Below are 23,289 nucleotides of genomic sequence, written 5' to 3'. Positions count from 1 at the left end.
TCAAAATGACCCTAGAAATACTCAGCCCACCCACTGAGGGCATGTGGCTCCCTGCAAAATTTTACGTTTTCTGCTCTACTGCGGGCAGATGAAGTGTGCTTGTGGTGGGTGAACGAAGAAGGTGCCTTCTCATTGTGCTAGTGGGAGCCTGCTTTCAAATAGCTGTGGCTGAGGCAGCATCAAAAAGGAAACACAGAAGTAAATTACCTCTCAGAAAAGGTACCAACTAGAGCAGGAGCTTTGTGCTGTGATTACTGGTTCTGTGCCATGGCTGATGCATTCAAATTAATGGTGATCAGCATGAGAATTGGCAAGCTTCCTACAACCCTGTCATTTAGGAAGCTGCTACATACCAAATCAGACTTCTTGTTCACCTAGCCTAGTATTTTCTATTCTGACCAGCATCACCAATCTAGGATCTTAGGCAGGAAGACTTTCACATCACCTGCTACCTGGTATTTTTCACTAGTCTGGAGATGGCTCAGGGACTGGAGCTGGGACCTTCTGCCCACAGCACATGAGCACCAGCACTCCTTTCATTTGTTCATATATATATATGTGTGTCCTTTCTCTTTTGGAAGTCTTCTTTGGGACCCTGAATGCTGGTCTGGTGGCTAGTCAACTGAGTTGTGAATCAGGAAGTCTCCAGTTTGAATCTCATCTGTGCCATAAACCCATTGGTTGATTGTGAGAAGCTGTTCTAGATCTCTTTCAGCCTCAGGACACACACACACACACACACACACACACACACACACACACACACACACACACTTGTTACTGGGAACAATAATGCATACCAATCTTGCAGGGTTGTTCTAGAGGTTGTAGGATAATGCATGAGCAGTGCTTGGAACCCTTGAAAACATTATGCATCAAAGCATAATGATCCTGATCCTCGTCAAATTCCTAAAAAGCCAGTTGCCTGTACAGTATAAGATGGCTTCCTATGCTGTGGACTACCAACTGACCAATCAGTATACCAGAACCTTTGTTTATGTCTAGGGCATTGTTCAGAATAACAGCTTAGTGGCAGTTCTGCACATACTCAAACCTTTATGCACAATCCAATAAATCTTATCTTCATACTAGTTGCTATCTATCTACACATTTTTAGCACCATGTAATAACTCAATCCCAACATTTCCAGTGCCACATGACTACCCCTGGCCGTATTAGATGCCAATTTGGCACATAGTAGGAATCTGTATCTATCATGGTAGAAAAAGCAAGAGGATAATTGAACAGTATGCCTTTGTAGGGCACGTTACTGCTACCAAAAACAAGTGTGGCATGGATATGGGGTTCTGTTGGGAGCACATTCTTCCCTGGGCTTTATACGTTAGGATAATCTAATCACAATAATACATTCTAATACGGCTCTTTGAAAAATCTGGCAGTATGTAGCTCATAAAGAGAATTTCTGGTCGCTTCTGTGCTCTGCTGATCATGTCTGAATTACACAGGACTCTATGCATTACCAACTAAAAAGCCCAAAGGCTTTCCTGCTGCGTGTAAAACTCAGAACAGGGCCTGTGGTGTATGGTTTTCTATTCTCCCCTTTAAATCCTTTCTCGGGGAAAAGGAGGGGGAATCCCCAGGGGGGCTCTTGTTTCCCTTCCAGCCCAGCAGTCTTCCTCTTGGATGGCTTTGCTAGTTATGCTCATATTTATAAACATCTGAAAGATCCTGGTGCCAGGCTGATCTGATGCTAGAAAGCAGGCATTATATTTTGTGGCAGGAGCAAACCACTTCTGAATTCATTTCTTATTAGAGATCAAGTCATTTGTAAGGCTTCCGAAGATGCAATATGATGCAATCTATTGCAGGATAATTCTCCTTTCATTTGTTCATATATATATTTTTTAAAGAGAACCACATTTGACAGGACAAGCCACAATTCTGTTATGCGATGAGAAGGAAGCTCCCATCTGCCCAACCTTTCATTTAATTAGGCAAGCCGGAGCACAGATCACAGTGCTCTCCCACTTCTCTTTAAAAAGATTGAACTGTACAGCTCTCACAGATTTTGTCTTCTGCCTGTGATCTTCGAAGAGAATGAAAAGTCCTTGGGATTCTCTGTGTGAAAAAGAGACAGAGAGTCATGCATGGCTGTCCGTGTGTAATGATCTAAGCCTTCCCCTGCTTTCAAACACTCTGCTCTTTTTCTTTGCATCTTGCATGGGCAACTGAGCTCACAGCTCTCCAGTGCAACATTTCTAGTCCTCTGTCACCTGAACTAAAAGACAAAAGCAGATGGAAGAAGGCCTACATGTATTTTTTCTTCTTCTTTATATAAGGAGCTGAGGGTATACACAAAGGGCCTATTCTCACGGCCACTTCAGTGCCTAGTTGTGGCTGTGGAGGTGGGGAACCCTGAACATGTTGTTTTCCAGCTTCTCTCAGTTCATGGTGAGTTGCTCATGTGGATTATTTAGGGTTTTTTGATCTACAATGAAGAGCCCAAATTAATGATGCACTGTAGTAGTTTGTCATAGCTGAAGGCCAGCCCGAGTATTAGGTAGAACGAGGTAACCACTGTAGACAACAAATGTTGAAGGGGTGGGAGCCTCTGAAGAGGTGTTGGAGGAAAGGGCTGTGTGTACCACATAGTGCACATTGTGCTGCCAAGCTAGCCTGATGCTCTTACATGTAGTGGAGAATGTTTTCTTGTTGCCAACACTCAAGCAAGCAAGCTTGGTTGGCTTTTGAACATGGAATAGTGGGGGGTGGGGAGAGGGAGAGGGAGAGGGAGAGGGAGAGGGAGAGGGAGAGAGAGAGAGAGAGAGAGAGAGAGAGAGAGAGAGAGAGAGAATGAATGTTTTCCACCAGACTGTACCCTCCATCACTGCACAGTTAAAAGGAGGTACACTCTTGTAACATATCACAGATCACTGTGGTGCAAGTGCTATCTCCTCCCCCACTGTTACACACTGCTTAAGCCTCTACTTTGCTCTCTCCGTCTTGCAATTTCACATCTCCCACCAATCTAAAAGCCGATGGGGTGGTTGTTCTTTTGGTTAAAAGCCTGGTTGTTCTAGAATAATAGAACATACAACGGTAGAAAACACACATCGGCGGCAGCAGTGTATGAAATGACAAACTGTGCACTCCATGGTGCCTGTTCTCATGCCAGCATTGACACGACAGAGTACAGGGTGCTCCCCACTCCAGAAATGAGCCCTTCGACTTATGGAGGGTGATAAAGTAAGGGTGGGTGATGCACTGGGGGGAGGCTTGGGGCTTGCTACTATGACTTCACTCTTTTTTGCTCTCTTGCAAGGCAACTGAATGCCTGAGGCACATCAAGGCACATCAAGAACTCAAAATTTCACAATGCCATGTGCTCTATTCTCCTGAAAACAGACGGTGATATTCAGCTAACTCATTCTCCAAATATACCCAATGAACTCCGTTGACTTCAGTGGATCTACTCTGAGGATGATTATATGTTACTCATACATTCCTCAAATGAATTCCAACCATAGGGCAAATTCTTGTTTTAGCCAGCATTTCTCTCCCTTTTCTGGATCACATGAAATGCATGGGCGATAGTGCTCCTTTTGCAAGATAAGAACAATCAAGTGAAGTGGTGTACACATTTTCTGCTGCACTTCCAGTGCCAAGCACCATGACAGGCAAGAGAGACAAGTAAGCAGCTGTATCCTTGCCCACATTGCCTGCTACTGCTGCTCCTTAATTATTTCATCTCCCACAGGTTATCACACTTGCTTTTATTGGGCACCTCCATCTCCAAGCCCCCATATTGAGAAAGTGTGAAATGCATAAAATGGTTGGCAGGATCCCTTCATAGCAGCAAAGAGTAAGTGAAATATTTTTTACAACCCTCTTTTTTTTTTTTAATGGAAACCAGGGAAAAAAAGGTGAGCAGCAACAGTTCAGTCTGTCCAGGTGCTGTTCCCTCCCGTTGGCTGCTTAAGGATTCCACAAGATAACAAGGTACAGTCAGCTATGGTTGTTTACTCAAAACACACCTACATCATGGCAGTCCCCCTCTCTTTTTTCTTTTTCTTTTTCTTTTCTTTTCTTTTTTTTCTTTTTTTTTTTTTTTTTTTTGCATCTTCAAGACAAATAGAATTAGTGGTATCAACCTTACCACAAGGAGAAACACAGACTTACAAAGAGCATCACATAGCAGCAGACATGGGAGATGTAAAAAAAAAATTTGGCAAGACATTAAGTGTTTAAAACAAATAAGGCACCAACATAAAAAGTATGTAAATATATGCTTTCAGCCTGTTTATGCTGCTTCCTTTTAAGTCAGGTTGGGCCCAGCAGGCACTCTGGCACAGACATCTCTTTTCCATTTGGGAAAAGAAGTCAATGAAAACAGAATGCTAAAATATACCTGTTTGGGATTTCCAAAACTCTATAGAAAAGTTTCGTGTGTTATCTATTTATATATCTCTGCAAATAGATAGGCAGGCAGGCAGGCAGATTGAATGGCAGATATATTAGATTTTATATCCCAATTTCCTCTAAAAAAGGAGATTCCCAGGGGAACAATCTTCAGTTTAAAAACAGAATAAAAGCTCGCTATCAAAGCCACATTATAAACAAGAGTCAATAGCAGCAATGATACATTTAAAATACCTAAAACCGGTGCTTTTTTCTGAGGGGACGCAGGGGTACGCATACCCCTAAACATTTTGTGAATGTAAGTTTGGCCTCATTGAGGGGCAGTATTTCAATATGAGTAAGAAAATGAGAGTACCCCTAAGCATTTTTTAAGAAAAAAAGTACTGTCTAAAACTAACAGAGACCTGCTAAAACTAACAGAGACCTGATGAGCATCTACAAATGAGAGGTCAAGATGCTCACAGCCACATGGAACTCATGCCCAATGCCACCTGGAAAGCCTTTAATCTGAAGGCTGGATTTGACAACATATTGTATGGGAAGGATGCTCTGTGCATGCACAAAAGCAGCCACACATTCCAGGACTGGGCCATGCAGGACTGAAAGCAGGTTTCGGGGCTCTATTACGAGGAGTCCCAGACGAAGAAGAGCTGCTACTGAGCAAGAATCACACAAAAATATCAACAGGGTATGCTACAGAGATCAAGCAGCAGGATTCTGTTTATATTCTGAGCGGCTGCAGCAGTAGAAAGGCATACTCTAACACCATTATTAATAACTGGTATATTCTTAATTTCATGCTGATCTCAACTTGATTTCATGCAGATGGCGGAAGAGAAAAGGAGTAGCAGATAAAGCGAGAGGAGGAAGGGACTGGCTAGAAGAGAAAAGAAGCCATCCTGCTTGCTCCACCACTGGCAACATATGACTCTCATCAGAACAAAAAGACTCCCCACTTTGACTATCTAGTACCTCCTTCAAAAAGTTCAATGCTCTATAGACAGAATTGTGCCACAGCAGCCTTTTGAGGTGGGAGAAGCTGAAGGATAATTATCATTCCCAGGTTGCACACACCGGGCTTTGTGGTTGAGTACCAATTTGAAGACTTGTCTTCCTAGTTCAAGTCCTACTCAGTCTGCTCACTGAGTGAGATGGCTGCTCTGTGGGAGGTATGTATGGGCTTCTCATTCCAGGCAACAGCTGGGCTCACTGCAGTGCACTCAAAGAGATGCATGCTTGGACAAGGACTGGTGGGAAGTTAAAGGGCTCCATTGAGCCACCTGGGAATCCCCTCCCATGTATGGAATTAAGCCTTGTGATGATAAGGCCAGAAGCATAACTTTTGAATATCCGCAGCTTCAACAAAACCAGAAGCAATTTTTATGCAGGTATGGGAGAAAGGTCAGGATTGTTACAGTGGTTTGGTCTATTGACTGAAGAAACCTTGCAATTCTGCCCATCCATCAATTAGTGCTGTCAAAGCCATAGTGAAAGCATTCATTTTTCACGCCGCCCATAACAACGGGAGGTCTAGTTGAATACAGTTTCCAATATTAAGTGAATATTATAAATGAAACAGCCAGGGCTGTTATGAATATGCGGCTACTACTGTGGCAGGTCCATTAAGGCTGTGGCCTTTAGCATACTCTCTTGGAAATAGCTTCTGATGAGATCACAGAAGCTCCAGGCAAATTCACACAACACTTTCAGCCCTTGGCAGATCAAAGATTGAAACTGTGGTCATGAGTGAGTGTCAAAAGCCATATGTGCTGGCTTCAGTGTGTGCCGATTACATGGGCATGGCCAACTCAGCCTGTGGCACAGCAGCTAAAGGTCGTAGCTTTCAACAAAAATATTTTAGGCTACTATTCTCATTTGAAATGAACTGCCCTCTTATCTCAGGCCATCGCAGTTCCATGGACCAACCATCAAAGGCTCAAACTGACCTGTATTTTCCTAGAATGTACCTTTGAATTCAGCTGAAAGTCTGTGAGTTGGGGATGTTCTATGAGGTCCTCCTATTTAAAGGATTAAGATGTGTTCCATGACATTTGATATAGCTGGATGGGTTGGGATCTACTGGGAGACCCCTAGGTTTTTTGAAGTAGAATGGCAAGGATTTCTGACTCCTAATTATGTAGCAATTGCAGCAAGAAAATTATTTCCCTCCTAAGTTGTACCGCTGAAATGAAGAAAAGGGGAGTAACTGGGAGTGGATTTTGTGTGCACATGTATATGTGTGAAAGAACTATGAGCTCAGCTCAGTTCTAGTACTCAAAACAAATTCCTGGACTCCTAGGAAGTGGACATATTTTGCACTTGGGTCCAGCTGGCAGATCTTCGGTATGAAGTCTATGTAGAACTGTGTTTCTCAAACAGTGAATCAGGATCCACGACTTCCCACCTTCAACCACTTTCAGGTGTGTCTCGGTGCCACAGCCTGCCCATTGCCTGTCCCGCCCTCTTTTGATTGGATCAATGCTAGTACCAGCAACCCCTTGTCTGCTGAGTAAAGATGGCCAGGAGATAGAGAAGTTCACAGGGAAGAATGGAAGGAAGGTCATCCTTCTTTGAGGGGAAAGTACTAGAGGAGGTGCTAAAGGAATGTAAGATAAAGTGCTAATATGCATTTATAAGAATAAAATCAATAAACTGGGAACGGAAAGGAAAGGGATAAGAGAGGAAAGCTGTTACATGAAGAATAAGTGAATGTAAAAGAACCAGGTTGAAGGGATGTAAGAAACTGGGAGGGTTTGGAGGGAATACAAGTTGAGTGTGAAAAGAGAATGGAAGAGGAAATTACAAAAGATGGGTAAAAATGCTTTAAGAGGAATGGGAATGCAAAAATAGAAAAGATAATGCCTCTTCTACTTAGAGCAGGGGTTGTCAACCTGGTCCCTACTGCCCACTAGTGGGCATTTCAGGATTCTAGGTGGGCGGTAGGGGGATCTATGGCACAAGCGGAATCCTCCTTCCATCGAGCACTGGTGGGCAGTAAGGAAATTTTACCATCAAGAAAGATGTATTAGTGGGCAGTAGGTATAAAAAGATTGCCTGCCCCTGATTTATAGCCTCAGGATCAGGAAATTCTGCCTAAAATGGTGAGGGTGAATTGCAATGCCTCCAGAGCAAATGTCTGCACTTAGCTTGAGGAAAGCTGAGCTGTGGAACTGCTAGCTACAGTGAAAATACTGTGGAAAAGAACCGAGCAATTTCCAAAGGTGGATTAGATATCAGTGAAAGATGATGTCAGTAATTGCCAGCTGATTATGCCAAACTCTGCCTCCATCTGCCATCATATTATAACTGGATCTGTCCCTGCACCCCACTTTTGTAACTGGTGAGACTCAGTAATTTCCCACCATTGCAAGTGGACCTTGGGAGTAGAAACCCTTCAGCTAGAACCCCTGAACCAGGTCATTCTGTGGAGCTTTGGTGAACTGAGACAAGAATATAAGCCTTCCAGTTTAGTTCTCCTGGGAAACGTAATTCAGAAGGTTTTAAAGAAACATTATCCAGATCCTGCATTTAGGCCATTTCTAAAGGGATAAGAAAATATCCATATTGCCTTTAAATGATGGTGTAAAGGATTCTGTGGAACACAGCTGCCCAAGATCCGACAAGAAGGTGAATGGAGGTCGCTCCCCAGCCGCGCTGCAGCTCCCCATCGGCCATGCCCCCAGCTAATCCAATTGGTCAGCTGCGGGGCATGATGCAGCTAGGAGTCCTAATGACATGGGCGGCATCCCTCCGCCCACTGACAGGTCACTGGGAGGTCCCAGATGCCCACTCGCAATGCCTTCCCCCGGGGAAGGGGAGCGGTTCTGTCACACACAAAAATGTGGGGGTAATCAATAGATGTAGAGGGGAGCAGGATCACAACTGCTGGTCTCACTTTTGATCTGTACATGCTGATTAGGTTTTCTGTGCAGATCCTACAGTATGTTGGCATAACTAACTCCTCATGCGCAGTCTAAGCGCCTTCACATAAGACTTATGTGGACTTGTTGCGGGCTTATGGGATACCAAGCTGGGATACCAGAAAGACTTGGAAAGAGGGAAGCCTGGGTGTAGGAGATCAGGACCCTGGCCAGCTCCTTGTGGAATATCAGAAGCTGGGTGCAATGCTGTAATGGCTTAGCTCAATGTTTCAGTTTGAAACACTTTTACAAAAGAAAACAAAAGAAAAGAAAGAACCAGATTGGGCACCATTTGTAGATTAATACATGGTGATCATTTTAAGATGTGGTGGTTTGTGATACTGCAAAGGTATGGCAAGTGCAGCCGATTATATAATGCACAACAACTCATACAACAATTATACACTTTTCCATAAAGGCACCAGATTTGCACCATTTGTGGATGCCTACATAGTTATCATTTTCCATTATTGGCATGTAAGGTATTTCACATGCACTTTTGATTGGAATGGTGTTTAGGATTGCCATATTTCAAACAGTTGTTGTGCTTTTTTTGCTTCTTCTTCTTTTTTTTTGCCAAAGTTGTTGAGCTGTTTTGGCAAAATCGCAAAAAAATAAATAAATAAAAATTGCCAACATGAGTTGCCATACATCCAGGTTTTCTCAGACATTTTACCAATCTCCTGCTGACAACTCCAGTACAGTGGTACCTCGGGTTACAGACGCTTCAGGTTACAGAACAAATTAAGTTCTTAACCCGAGGTACCACTGTATTCAGGATATGTCCAGGAAATCACGGACGCATGGCAAGCCTAATGGTCTTTCCATCTGAGCAGTCAAAAAAGAACACTAGGAACACTGCTCAAACAGCTGCCCAGAGGTAACTGAGAGCCAACAGTGTTCTCTAGCCATGCCATCTCTGTAGTAAGATGTGACAACTGAAAAGAGCAATTCTACAGGCTTTTTGGTGGGGTTGCTGCCCCTGACTGTATCGTGGCAGTTCACTCCCACACATGAAGTGTTCTAAGGAGGAGGAGTCAGAGGAGGGGGCTTGGGTGAAGCAGAGGGTGGGGGAACCCAGCCAGATGAGCGGGGTATAAATAATAAAATTATTATTATTATTATTATTATTATTATTATTATTATTATTATTATTAATTAGTGTTGGCTCCTGGGGTCCCCTGCAGCATACATTTAGGGGCTCTCACTAGGAATAGTTCCCCCCCCCCAATAAAGGTCCTCCCCAATCCTCTGTGTCATCAGAGTTTGAACCTGGGGTATGACAGTTTTGTGGAATGAACAAGGGAGTTACTATTACTAAATGGAACAGGCTTTTCGAATCAGTCCTGAACAAAATGGTGTATTAGCATTTCCACCAATGGATGGCAGAGTAATTCCAAAGCAGCCTCTGCTTAACTCCAGCTCCTTTGAAACATGAGGCAGGTGTGAAAGAGAAGTCTGCTCTTCTACTTCTAAGCAAAATAGTGGAGATGCAGGGATTCATAATGCAGTGGAATTTAATAAAATGGCCCAGAAGTGACAAAGTTTTTTCCCGTTGCCAGCTTCTTAATTAAATTGCCTAATGCCGTTTGCAATCACAGCACAAACTCCTGTGTTTAAAGACCATGGTGTTGCCATGGCGCTAACCCAGTGGATGGTGTGAGGCTGTGACAAAGCATACAGATTAGGGAGGCTAGCGTTGCTGCAGGAGATTTGGTTGCCATGTTACAAAGGGAGATCTGGCACACAGTTTTCTACAGCCCAGCAATGCTTTCGCTTTGGTGTGCTTTTACATTATCCTCTTGCTATATTATTCAAAGGCCTTTTTGAAATAGCCATACCCACATTTTGCAGGCTGGGAAATTGAGGGGAAGTAGTAGTAGGGCTTATTTCTCATAGCTTTAGACTATTTTACAAGAACTGAAAATTGGAAGGAATCCCTCACCCCCTTTTTATTCCCCTCCCCAAAGCCTGATTAAATAAATGGGAAATGCTGAAACGTTTCCATAAAATGCCTTCTCCTACAGCAAATAACTTAATAATGTTCAGCCCAATATTATGCATGTTTACTCAGATGTAAGTCCCAAAGTTTAATGGGCATATTCAGAAGTAAATATACAAAGGAATGAACTATTAGACTAATGATACCAGTAATGTTATTGCTCCCATCCAAACCATTGTTATAATTGTTTTTTAAGCTGGAATTCAATGCAGGTTCGTTTAAAACTGACAACATTGCTGGTCAGATCACATTTGGCAATGTGCCCACAGTTCTTTCCTTTTCTTTTCTTTCTTTTTTAAAAAAAGAATCAAAGTGAGAAAATGGAAAAGCTTGCTGCAGTTTGTGCAAATCTCCAGTTTTTAAAAGCCTTTTCAAGCAACAATAGTAACTGTTGCATTTGTTTATAGGAGCGATGGGGAACCCGGGGGCACCCAGATGTTGTTGAACTACAACTCTCATCATCTTTGGCAATTGGCCATGCTGGTTGGAGCTAATGGGAACTGGAGTCTAACAATTTTCAGAGAGCCATGAGTCCTCCCTCCCTGTTTTATGGAATGCTAAATGTTTCTAATGCACATTCCATTAAAACAGGTAGTCTAGCACAGCTTTTTCTCAAAGTCTAGTAAGAGGCTCTTCTTGGCTGTGAGGTGGAAAGAAACAAAAAGAATAGAGGGGTGTGGGGTTAAGTGAACAATGTCTCTCACTTAGGCTACCAAACAGCAGCCACCATGCAAGGAAATAACCCTTTCTTTCTCCTTGGCGTTGCATAACAGACATACATAGGATGAGTAACATGCCAATCACTCTTGGTGTCATGAACATTTCTTGGAATATGTTTTTTTTTAAAATTTGGATACAGTCATCAGAAATTCCAAACAACTGCTTAGATGCCCTTGCAAATACGTGGCTGTGATTCCTCAAAGATCACAGATCTGAAATAATTTACTCTGAAATTGTATCATAGACTTTTGATGCTACTTCAAACTGAGCAGTATGAAGAGTACAGCATTCCTGTGAGTTCCATTCTGGTCATTTGTACGAGGGATTCCATCGTTCTTACACCAGGGCAAATGAAATTTTGAAGTATTGCATTTCCAGCCTTGAGCTAGAAACCCCAAGGCAAAGACAGTCCTGACCTAAGGCTTTGAGTCTGAAGGATAGTGAGCGAAATGATCCCCATGTGTAATTGGCCATTGAAACAGATGGTGCATGAGACTGATCCAAAGCCAGGACTAGTCACACCATCACAAGGCCACAGAGGCACATAAATGGGCCCACTCAATCCACACTATAATATTGCATGGGCTAAGTCCCAGTTCAGGCATGAAAAGTCATACTTGTCTTCTGCATGGAACTTAGATTTATCATAGATGGGGAAATGACTTTACACATCTCAAAAGATACAAAATCACTTCTTTAACACATCTGCAACCAATCATTCTATGTGCCTATTTTATAGTTTTGTTTTTATCTTCTAATGTTTGTCTGTTGTTATTGTTATCTCTGTTTTATATATATTATAAAATGAAATAATAATAATGTTTACCAAAAAAAAGAAAGATACGAAATCAGCGGGCAGCTCTTTAAGCCAATGCACAAATTTGTGCTGAAAACTAGAGGAAGGGTCCTAATTAAGAAGCATAGCATCTTGAAATCATGGGTGAGTCTTGCTTGTTTCCCAACTCAGAACCTAGTTGATTAACAGATAGTGGACTGGGGAGAATGTTTCCATAGTGTGGATCTGACTGAAGTTGAGTGTTGGTGTGTATCCTTGGAGCATGAATTACTTCCTCAATCCATTTGGGTTTTAATCTTCTAGCGATTCCTCTGACATGCCATTCCTTGTTTCTCTGCCTCTGTGGGCTGTGTTGTTGGCACACGCAGTTGAGTGATTATAGGCCTCTCTCTCTCTCTCTCTCTCTCTCTCTCTCTCTCTCTCTCTCTCTCTCTCAAAAGTGCCATACTATATGTTGCTAATGTCGGGATATAAAACAAGGCTGTGTGGATTCTGCCATCCTGCACAAGTACAGAGGGGAAAACTCTCCAGAATATAGCATTGGATATACAATTCAGCTTTCTTAGTACCCCAGCTTTCATTTCAAAACAATCTGCGAGCCCTTGATGGCAGTGTGTGAACCTCACCATCTCTTGTTGTGAGAATCACTGAATATTATTTCTAAGTAGTGGATAATGATAAATAGCTCCTATATCCTCCTACTCAGAAGCAGAATACAGGTACACTGCGCAAAATACATACACTATGCGGATCATACTCAACCATGGCTGTAGCACATCCTGCGCTACTGTTTGACAAGGCCTGATTAAAGGGCATGGGGACTCTTCTCTGACTTGTACACCACACAGTCTTCTCTGTAAGCCAGTGCTAACACAGAGATGAAGCACACAAACACAGCCACCCTTGTGTGCTGTCCACCCTTGATAACTATACCTGTGACTCAGTCCAAAGAGCCATAAGAGTCTCTCAAACTAAGTCATGTATCTTCTAAAGATAAGAAAGAACTATATTGTCTTCTCTACTAGCATTTTGATCTTTCCTCCAGCTGGGCACATAGTTGTTTCTCCTATGGGTCATGCAGTGGTACCTCGGGTTACAGACACTTCAGTTTACAGACTCCACTAACCCAGAAATAGTACCTCGGGTTAAGAACTTTGCTTCAGGATGAGAACAGAAATTGCGTGGTGGTGGCACGGCCCCATTAGCTAAAGTGGTGCTTCAGGTTAAGAACAGTTTCAGGTTAAGAACAGACTTCCAGAACAAATTAAGTTCTTAACCCAAGGTACCACTTTACTGGAGAAATCAAATAAGATACTCTGAAGGAACAGAACAATTTTTCAAGTTCCCAGACTGGCTGGGGCTCTACTTTGTATATAAAATCAACTGTATTAATGATATTTAGGGAACCATATCAGTGCTTAAGCTAAAATGAGGGGCATTGTGTCTCAAATCTGCCTGGAAGTCATCCATTCTTACCTGGAATCACTTCCAGTAAGTCAGGATATGGGTTTGTTGTTCTTCCACAGTGAGAAATATATATACACTGCATAGGCTTAAACATTATCACTCCTGATTACTTTCTGTGTTCAGGCTGCAATGCGATAAGAACATAGGAAACTGTCCTATAACAAATGATACTGATTGTACTTCTAGCTCAATATTGCCATCTCTGAGTGGCATCAGCTTCCCAGGATCTCAAGAAATGTCTTTACCATCACTTGGTACCTGATTCTGTTAATGGAATAATCTTTTAACAGGATGCCGGACTAGATGAGCCTTTGACCTGGTCCAGCAGATTCTTCTTATGATCCTATTTTATTAAAATGAAGCCCTGGTGGACCCTTGGTGCGTGACAGCCCTACATTTCTATGAGTCTGTGATTTATCAGTGTTTCTGTGATAAAGTGGCACGTAAAGGATATATCTGATTTTCAACATGGTGCCAAAGGTGTTCCACAAACATATGCTTCTGTCAGCATTAACCACAAGTGACTCATCCAATGTAATTGAAATTTAATAACATAGTTATATTATGTTAAACAAGAGGGTGGTCATTAAGAACATTTATTCAAGATTAACAGCCAGGTAATAGACACTCCAAGGATCACAACTATGGAGCAGCTGATCCAGAACACGCGGAAATTGATCTGGAGTCAAATTTACAGTGGAAATTAAAATTCACCATTCAGTAACTTTCTTTTTCAACCAGATTCCATTTCACACTGAACTTTGTGAGACAGCGTACAGCCGTTCTAAATTCATATCCTTTGCAGGAAAAACACATAATTTGATATGGTAATATTTTTCTTTCATCCGTGCGCTCATGTTTCACATATAGCAGATTACAAGGCTGAGAAGAGATCCAATCAAAGTCTAGGCAGGTTAGGCTCAGCAGTGTCCCCTGCCTCTGAAACAGATATTGCAAGTGGAGCATGCAAAAAAATGTTGTAGTGTATCATCACCACCCACAGCACTCTTACATATGGTGGTCCTATTCTTAGGATTCCAGCCAGCCGGCCAAACCAAGCCCTCTTACAGGCTACTGTGAACTGAGGCTTTATCTCTTTCTCGGAAGAAATGTTAGCGTTGTCTGAGTCGTCATTATCATATCATCCTGTTTTTGAACCTTGTTACAGTTTTCATTTCATCCTTATCCTGTGCCAATACCCTAGGCACACATAGGCATGCAAAGATGGGGCTGTCCACATCTTCTTCTGTTGGTCAAGGAGAGCTTCATACACACAACAGGCTATTGCACCCACAGAGCATGTCTCCAATTCATCATATAATAAAAGTGAACAAGTTCTCAATACTCCATGAGGGCATGGGACCCTTTGCTTGCATGCTGGAGCTTCCACATTTCACTGCCTTTACTAAATAAGGAATTAACACCCTGTGGTGGTTGCATTTTCATTTTTTAAGTCAGAAAAATATCCTCAACCCATGTTTGAAAAAGCAGTCATATACTGTATCAATTTTGATTGGTTAATTAGTATATTAAAAGCACAGTTATTACTCATATAAGAAAATGTTCCATTTGCTGTCAGCTCATATCTGAAAACCAAATGATCAATAGTTCTGTCACCTGAGTTTTGTACTTAGCTCCACTGATAAATATTCTTAAATAAGTTTACATAGTATTAAAATTATTAGACAGCTGAGATGGCAAAATTGACATGTTTAATCAGAGAAAAGTCATTGTCAACATTTACTAAAGATTGGAAACCTCTCATAGACTTTTTGCATGAAAAAGAAATAATGACATTTGGGTTTGAAGGTTGAAGATAATGTTGGTCTATAGATAGTGGTTGTGCTGGGTATTATATTGGAGTGGGTGAGTTGAATAATGTTTCTATATAGCTGACAGATGAAGAATTGAAAGTTCCTTAGTTTCTTAACTTTATTTTTCTCTCTCTTCTCCCCTCCCCTTCTTTTTTCTTTATTTTCCTATGGATCTATGTTTTTGTTTTTTTGTCTAGATTAATGATTTAGTCTGGACAAAAAAAAATTGATAGTAAGAGCCCCTTCACATATGCAATGGTACCTCGGCTTTCGAACATAACCCATTATGGAAGACAGTTCGAGTTCTGAAACGTTCAAAAACTGAAAAATCAATAGCCGGCAGCTAGACCTCAGAATCTTGCACTCAGCAGAAGCCGCACAGCATGTTTGACTTCCAAGGCATGTTCGAAAACTGTAGCGTTTACTTGCGGGTTTATGGCGTTCGAAAACCGAAATGTTCATCAACGGAGACGTTAAAAAACTGAGGTACCACTGGAAAACACTAGTTCTTCCCTGTTCACTAAAGGTAAAGGTACCCCTGCCCGTACGGGCCAGTCTTGACAGACTCTAGGGTTGTGCGCCCATCTCACTCAAGAGGCCGGGGGCCAGCGCTGTCCGGAGACACTTCCGGGTCACGTGGCCAGCGTGACATCGCTGCTCTGGCGAGCCAGAGCCACACACGGAAACGCCGTTTACCTTCCCGCTAGTAAGCGGTCCCTATTTATCTACTTGCACCCGGAGGTGCTTTCGAACTGCTAGGTTGGCAGGCGCTGGGACCGAACAACGGGAGCGCACCCCGCCATGGGGATTCGAACCGCCGACCTTTCGATCGGCAAGCCCTAGGCGCTGAGGCTTTTACCCACAGCGCCACCCGCGTCCCTGCATGTTACTAAATAGAACACCCCAGAAATATGAGGAAAGATGACACATGCATGGATGTTTTTGGGAAACACCTCTGGCTTTTCTACAGGTCATGGTGTTGGCGCTGGAAATAACACATACTTTTGTTGTTGCAAGTGTCGTTGAATGTACAACCATTGAAAATCCAGGTTGCAGGGTGGTAGCAGAAATATCTGGTTGGTCACCATGAATGGGGATGCTGGACTGGACAAGGCCCTGGCCCAATTCCTGATTTCTACAGTCATATTCTACTACCACAAATACAGATTTGTTTATCATTTGCTGCAAAAGGGTTGGAGGGGGGGTGTGATTTTTCTCCACAAACCCAGCGCACACCAAGAGAGCCTCCTTTCCTCAGTTTGTTCTAGTGTAGAGCAACTCACAGCACAGCTGTTCCCAGGTTATGGTGAACTGACCTCCCACTCACTCCAGCTGCCACCTAATCTCTCGAGAAGGGAACACAAGCTGCTCTCTTTTGCACTTACAGCTGTCAAGCCTTAGCGGGAAAGATGTGGACTAAAGTTAGCCAAGTCCGTTCTCTCTCCTCTTGTTGCCTTGGCCAATGTTCTCACCGAATCTGTTTCTTTTCTTGCTTGTGCCTCCTTCCTGCTGACAGTTCTCATAACATCAGTCCTCACAACACCTGTTGCTGTATGTAGTGCAACAACTTGAGCAGAAGCTGCCAGGTGGGGCCAAGAGTGCCAGCATGGGGGTTGCTTAACAAATCCCTATTTCCGCTTCAAATTACATATAAAAGCTCACTCCCACAGGAGGCACGAATGGCCCCTAATTTGGATGGCTTTAAAAGAGGATTGGACTAATTCATAGAGTATAAGGCTATCAAGGACTACACACACACACACACACACACACACACACACATATGGTTTTCCAAATTAAAATTTTACAGTCACGTGTCCAACTTACAACATAAAAACAAGACTCCAAGGAATCTCTTGGACTTCCCTCCTCCCCTTTGTGGGTCCTATTGTTAATCATTTCCTCCTGCATCTTTTATGATAATCCAGAATCTTTTACCTCTCCGTCGTGTCCAAAATTCACCATTAAACTGCAAGTGATATTCCAGTCCTACTAATGATTTTAACTGTTTACAATGGTTTTTAAGATAAGTTATAAATTTTCCCCATTCCTTATTAATTTTTTTGTCTTCCTGATTTCATTTTGGCCATTTCGGCATAATCCATCAACTTGATCTGCCATTCTTCTCTGGTAGGGACTTTATCTTCTTTCCATCTCTTGGTCTATCAAGGACTACTATGGCAATGCTCTGCTACCATGGTTAGAAGAGGAATGCTTCTGAATACCAGTTGCTGGAAACCACAGGAGGAGAGAGGGCTCTTGTGCTCTGATCCTCCTTGAGGGTTTTCCACAAGCATCTGGTTGGCTGCTTAGAGAACAGGATGCTGCAGTAGATGGGCCACTGGACTAATCCACCAGGATTTTCTTATGTTCTTGCATTTCCATTAGCTTTAAATTTTGACCCCATCCCTCACAATTCCATGTTCAGTGTTAATGGTCAATGAGTGTACAGTCTGAGCTGTATAAATCAACACTTGCACACACTTTCACACAAATGTCTTGCGTAGATATGGCATGCATCTGTAATATGTAATGTGTGAACAAGCCTCATGGAAACTACCATCATGGAACACTATAGTCTGTTACTTGGGCTGCGGAAACACCAAACATTTAAAGCATGCGATTTCCTGCAAAGAATCCAGGGAACTTTAGTTTCACAGAGAGAGAGAAAGAGAGAGAGCTGCAGTTCCCAGTACTATTAACAAACTACACTTCCCATGACTCTTTGGGGGAAGGCATGTGCTTCTAAAGTCCCTTAAATGAATAGTGTGTTCACAGCCACAGTTTCATCAAAGGAAGTTCTCTCCTCCCAGTTCTCCATCTCTGGGCTATTCAGAAAAGCCAAGGAGCTTATTCCAAGCGATGGATAGTTTTTCTTTTCTTTTATTTCATTTTATGAATATATCCTTGTCCTGAGCATGTAGAAAAATCAATAGTGGCTCAATTGTAATTAGTTTAATTCATGCCATCTGAATTTTATTGATTTACCTGGCAGCTGTTTACACCTGCCTCCACTGAGTTACAGTCCCTTTACATTCCTGAAGACGCAGAACAAACCATAGAGTGCAACAAATTATAGAAATACTGCAGCCTCGTCAATAGAATTGCCTCTTTTTTATTGAACTACTGGATTTCTCATAGGTATGGGGCGGGCAGCAATTTAACAGGTAAAGCTCTTTCCTATCAGTGTAGCTCCATGCCAAGGAAAGCTATAGTCATGTTGTTCAGCTTTAACAGGTGACTATGACTCTCTGATGCTTGCCTGGTCCGTTTGTTGCACTTCCAAGACTGAAGATGGGAACACAGAACACAGCAAGGGAACATAGGAAGTTGCCTTATACTCAGTCAGATCCTCTGGTCCATCTAGCACAGTATTGTCCAAACTGACAGGCAGCAGCTGTCTAGCGCTTCAGGCAAGGAGTTTCTCCCAGTCCAGGCTTGAGATACTGGGGATTGAGCTTTGGATCTTCTGCATGCAAGACAGATGTTCTGCCATTGAGCCCTTTCCTAAGGGCTTAAATACTCTAGCTAAACACATACTGTCCTATTCATCAAAGCTAAGTCACACCAGAGACTGTGGCAAGATGGCCTTGTGTGTCCTGCTTTGCAGAGAACAGACTTCTATTTGTAGGAGTTGCCTATTTGAAAGGCTGTCCCACTCAAGTCCAATCTAAAGATGAAGAATCATATGACGGGAGAACAGGGGCTCCCAAGTTACCCATCAACAGTTAGCTCCTGAACAGCAAACAGAGTAAAAGCATAAGGTCACCTGGTCATAATCAATGGTGATATGTATGATATTTACTTATTTGTTTATTTCTTAAAATCTCATTTAAAAAATTCAACTTCTTTGCAACTGTACATATAAATTAGCAGGTGCACATAAGAAGACCCTGATGGATCAAGCCAATGTCCCATCTAGGCCAGCATCTTGTTCTCACAGTGGCCAACTAGATGCTGGTGGGAAGTCCATAAGCAGGACCTGAGCACAACTGCACTCTCCGCTCCTGTGTTTTCCAGCAACTGGTATTCAGAAGCATACTACTGAAAGCAGTGGAAGCAAAATATATATATTGCAGATATTAATATTGCACATTCTAAAGGGACTGGATGCATAAAAACTGACTCCTTTGGGATGAAGCACTGTCCAGACCCATTAGGTTGTTCAAAACTTTACTTGCAGAACTTTCTTCAAAACAGAACAAAAACATCAAAGATATATCCAAATAATTCCATGTAATATTATGCAAGTCCAACACATTTTCTTAAAAATAAAATAAACTTATAATCAGAGCTAATAATCAGAGCTTTCCCTCTCCCTCCCTCCCTCTCACACACAGGCTCCATTGCCTGCATTCCAGCTGCTTAAACTATTACAGCTCATCTTACTTTAATAGAGCCTGTAAACAAAGACTAAAGGCAACCTCCTTTCAAAATGGAGATTTGAGCTGGACCATAAAGAAGGCTGATCGCCGAAGAATTGATGCTTTTGAATTATGGTGCTGGAGGAGACTGTTGAGAGTCCCATGGACTGCAAGAAGATCAAACGCATCCATTCTTAAGGAAATCAGACCTGAGTGCTCACTGGAAGGACAGATCGTGAAGTTGAGGCTCCAATACTTTGGCCACCTCATGAGAAGAGAAGACTCCCTGGAAAAGACCCTGATGTTGGGAAAGATGGAGGGCACTAGGAGAAGGGGACGACAGAGGATGAGATGGTTGGATAGTGTTCTCGAAGCTACAAACATGAGCCTGACCAAACTGCGGGAGGCAGTGGAAGACAGGAGTGCCTGGCGTGCTCTGGTCCATGGGGTCACGAAGAGTCGGACACGACTAAACGACTAAACAACAACAACCTTTGTTGCCTGATCTAAGGTTAAACACTCACATGTTAGCTACTAGAGAACAACAATAGTTAATTATCAACTCCAAATCCTATTCTTGGCTGCAGTATAGCCTCATGGGAAAAACCCATGTTAAAGCCTTCAGTAATACACATAGCCATTTTCCATTTCAGTGTCAATTAAATAATTATAGATAACAATATGGACATCAGAGTTGGTAGCCACTGATAGCCTTTTCCTCCATGAATTTGTCTAAGCCTCCATTAACGCCATCCAAGTTGGTGGCCATCACTGTTTCTTGTGGGGGAAATGTATGCACTTTGTGCAAATCTGTGCTTCTCCTTTTTCTTTTTGGTGAGGCCCTCCCTCTTTTTTCCCATCACATTAGTTGGCTCACCACATGTTGAAGTAAGTTAAATAATACTCTTTACCATCTAAACAGGAGGCCTGTAAAATGATTTAGTCTGAAGTCTAAAGTTACTTAACCACAAGGCCAGGACTTTTGCTTCCAGGCATCAGGTACACTGCCCTCCACCTCCGAGAATTAGGGTCAGCAGAAAGACTTTATTAATCGCCATTATTAACCTGCATCTCAACTCGAGCCTTTACGAATTATTACTGTATAATTTTGCCAGTGGCCCTTCAGGGTCAGTCGCTCGCAATTGCCATACAGGAACCCTGCCTTCTGCCTGGGGTACCAAGCAAAACCAATTGGGTCATTAATTACAGGCCAGGACTCTGCTGGAGTTGAATGCTTTTTCTCATTAACACCCAATTCCAACATTTAGAACAGGGTGTTATTCACTGACCCTGAACTCAGAATTATTAGGTTTTGGCATGTGGCAGCGGGTGGCTGTGCGCATGCATATGTGTGGACCTAAGCAAAGAAGCAGGCTGCTGGGTGACAGGCTCAGAGCTTGAACAGCCTCAGCTGCTACAGAAAATGCTGAAGAGAAACTAGAAAGGGCAGCATATTTCCAACTAGCTGTGCTGAATATTCTCCACTCTGGTGTTCAGGAGACACAGAAATGCGCCACCCCCCACTCTCTTAGATGGGCTGACATTTGCTTTTTACCATTCTGGTTGATGCCGATTGTTTCACCAGACTGCTACTGCATTTCATGTCATTTTCACCTTGAGAGCCAGTGTGGTATAGTGGTTAGAGTGTTGGACAAGGACCACAAAGGCAAGAGTTGAAATCCCCACTCAGCCATGTGAAGCTCACTGGTTGGCCTTGCACCATTCATTGCCTCTCAGCCTAACCTACCTTGCAGGGATGCTGTGGGGGATTGCTCGAGGAGAGAGAGAAGAACCCTGTATGCCACCTTGAGATCTTAGAAGGAAAAAGGTGGGACACAAGTGCAACAAGTAAATAATAAATACAATAAAAGGATTGGTGACATGGCTACATTTGGCTACATGGTAATACTGGTCAATGAGAACAATGGAAAGCAAGGGCAGATCAGTCCAATACTTCCTTGATTAGATACCTCTCAGGAAGGGAAAATGCAATGAATGATGTCCTACTAATCATATTTGGCTATGTGGTAACACAACCGACAGCGCATGAAGTTGAGAGACAGAGAAACTGATAAGAAATGGGCAGTTCACATAAACAGTCAATTCTATCCAAAAGGAGTACTAAAGAGTATCAAACTGCAAGATATTTTTCAGCAGGGTCAAAAATATTTCTGAGAAACTTTGACATTGTTTTCTCAGCCCTAGTTAGAGGAAAGCCATTACTTACATTGGTCTTACTTTCGCTGAAGTAGCAAAGGGCCAATCTAGACAGAAAAGGGAAAAGATGAAAGTTATAGACTATATGGGACTGGCAGAGATGACTGGCAGAATCCGAGACCAGGGAAAAGAGACGGCGGAAGAAGATTGGAAGAAATTTAAAGACTATCTTAAGAAATATTGTAAAATTGTTGAATGTTAAGACGATGTTGATTCTGAAATTTAGTGGTTGTTTGCTGTAATCATTATGTAAATATGAAAAGAAAGGTTAAAATTTTAATAAGAAATTAAGGGAAGGATCTGTTGAAGAGAATTAATTAGAGATTGGAATGCAGTAAGGAGAGGTATGAGGAGGTCGGGAAAGTAAGTTTTATGAACATAAGGGAATGAAGTTATACATGTGGCTTTTTGTTTTTTGTATGTATTTTTGTTTTGTTTTTTGTTTTTGATTTTTGTGACTTTTATGTTATATAAATTTGTGAAAATGCCAATAAATATCTTATAAAAAAAGAACAATCTAGACAGAAAAGGGGACATGTGATAACCAGCAACTGGTTAAAGAAAAGGAAGTAGAGAGTAGGGATAAATGAACAATCTTCATGATGTAAGTGGAGTCCTTTCCACAGGTCTATCTTGGGAATAGTACTGCTTACTTATTTATAAATGATCTGGAGTTGGTGGTGAGCAGTGAGATAGTCAAGTTTAGAGATGACACCAGATTATTCAGGATAATGAAAATCCAAGAGGCTTGCAAAAAAAACAAAACCTAAACTCTCTTCAGTGGGTGAATGGGCAATAAAGTAGCAAACAAGGTTTAAATTAAGTAATGCACATCCTAGCAAAGAAAGTAATGCAAAACATCCAAATTTTGCATTTCTATTGAGGGAGCCTGAACTGGCCACGGGTAGCCAGGAGATGAATCCTAAAGTTGTGGTGGCAAGAAAAAAAATGAAAATATCAGTTTATTTCTAGTGGTGCTGAAAAAGGGGGGAAGACTGAAAATAAAATAGCCAGTATTGTAACACCTTTATTGGCATTGACTTTATGTAGTGTAGTTGCATTTGGAATGCTGTGTATGGTCCAGGTTGCAACATCTCAAAAAGGATATTCCAGAACTGGAAAGGTGCAGAAATGGGCAACCAAAATGATCAAGGGGCTGGGGTATCTTTCCTAAAAGGTAAGGCTAAGGAAGGAATCCTAAATCCCATAAGAGAGTGGCAGGCCTTAGTGACCACCACTACATACAAAGCCCTGTCAGTCACATCAGCCAGGACAGAAGGGGTGATGGCAATTCCATCCTGTGCTTTGCTGCATGAGCTCCAGGGATTTGGGACTATTCAGTTTAGGGGGAGAAAGGTGGCCCATATGAGTCATGATAGAAAGATATAAAATCATGCATGGTGTGGAAGAAGCAAATAGAGGTAATCTTCTCTCCCTTACTCATCATTAGGGATGGGTGAATATATCAATTTCAGTTTCTCTCAGTTTTCTCCTATCAGTTCTCTACATTTCTACATCAGTTTGGGATTTTTTAAATTCCTCAATTCTGCATTTTGATGTCCATTTCTCCAAATATACACATTTTTTTTGCAAACCAATTTCCCTTAAT

The 23,289-nt window shown here is 42.2% G+C and overlaps 1 protein-coding gene across 3 annotated transcripts in view; it reads left to right on the top strand.

Annotated features, from left to right (window-relative positions):
• Positions 1-23,289, top strand: part of LRRN2 (leucine rich repeat neuronal 2) — a 154,187-nt gene that overhangs the window by 93,566 nt on the left and 37,332 nt on the right. Inside the window, exon 2 of one of the 3 annotated variants that reach the window (XM_077928978.1) lies at positions 3,719-3,823. The exons of the other annotated variants lie outside the window; for them this stretch is intronic. The gene's annotated coding sequence lies outside the window, so the exon portion shown is untranslated. The remainder of the gene's footprint in view (positions 1-3,718; positions 3,824-23,289) is intronic. 3 annotated transcript variants of the gene reach the window in all.

Source organism: Podarcis muralis, chromosome 5, assembly GCF_964188315.1.
Source record: "Podarcis muralis chromosome 5, rPodMur119.hap1.1, whole genome shotgun sequence".
Classification (NCBI taxonomy): domain Eukaryota; kingdom Metazoa; phylum Chordata; class Lepidosauria; order Squamata; family Lacertidae; genus Podarcis; species Podarcis muralis.
This window is presented reverse-complemented; position numbering and strand designations above follow the sequence as displayed.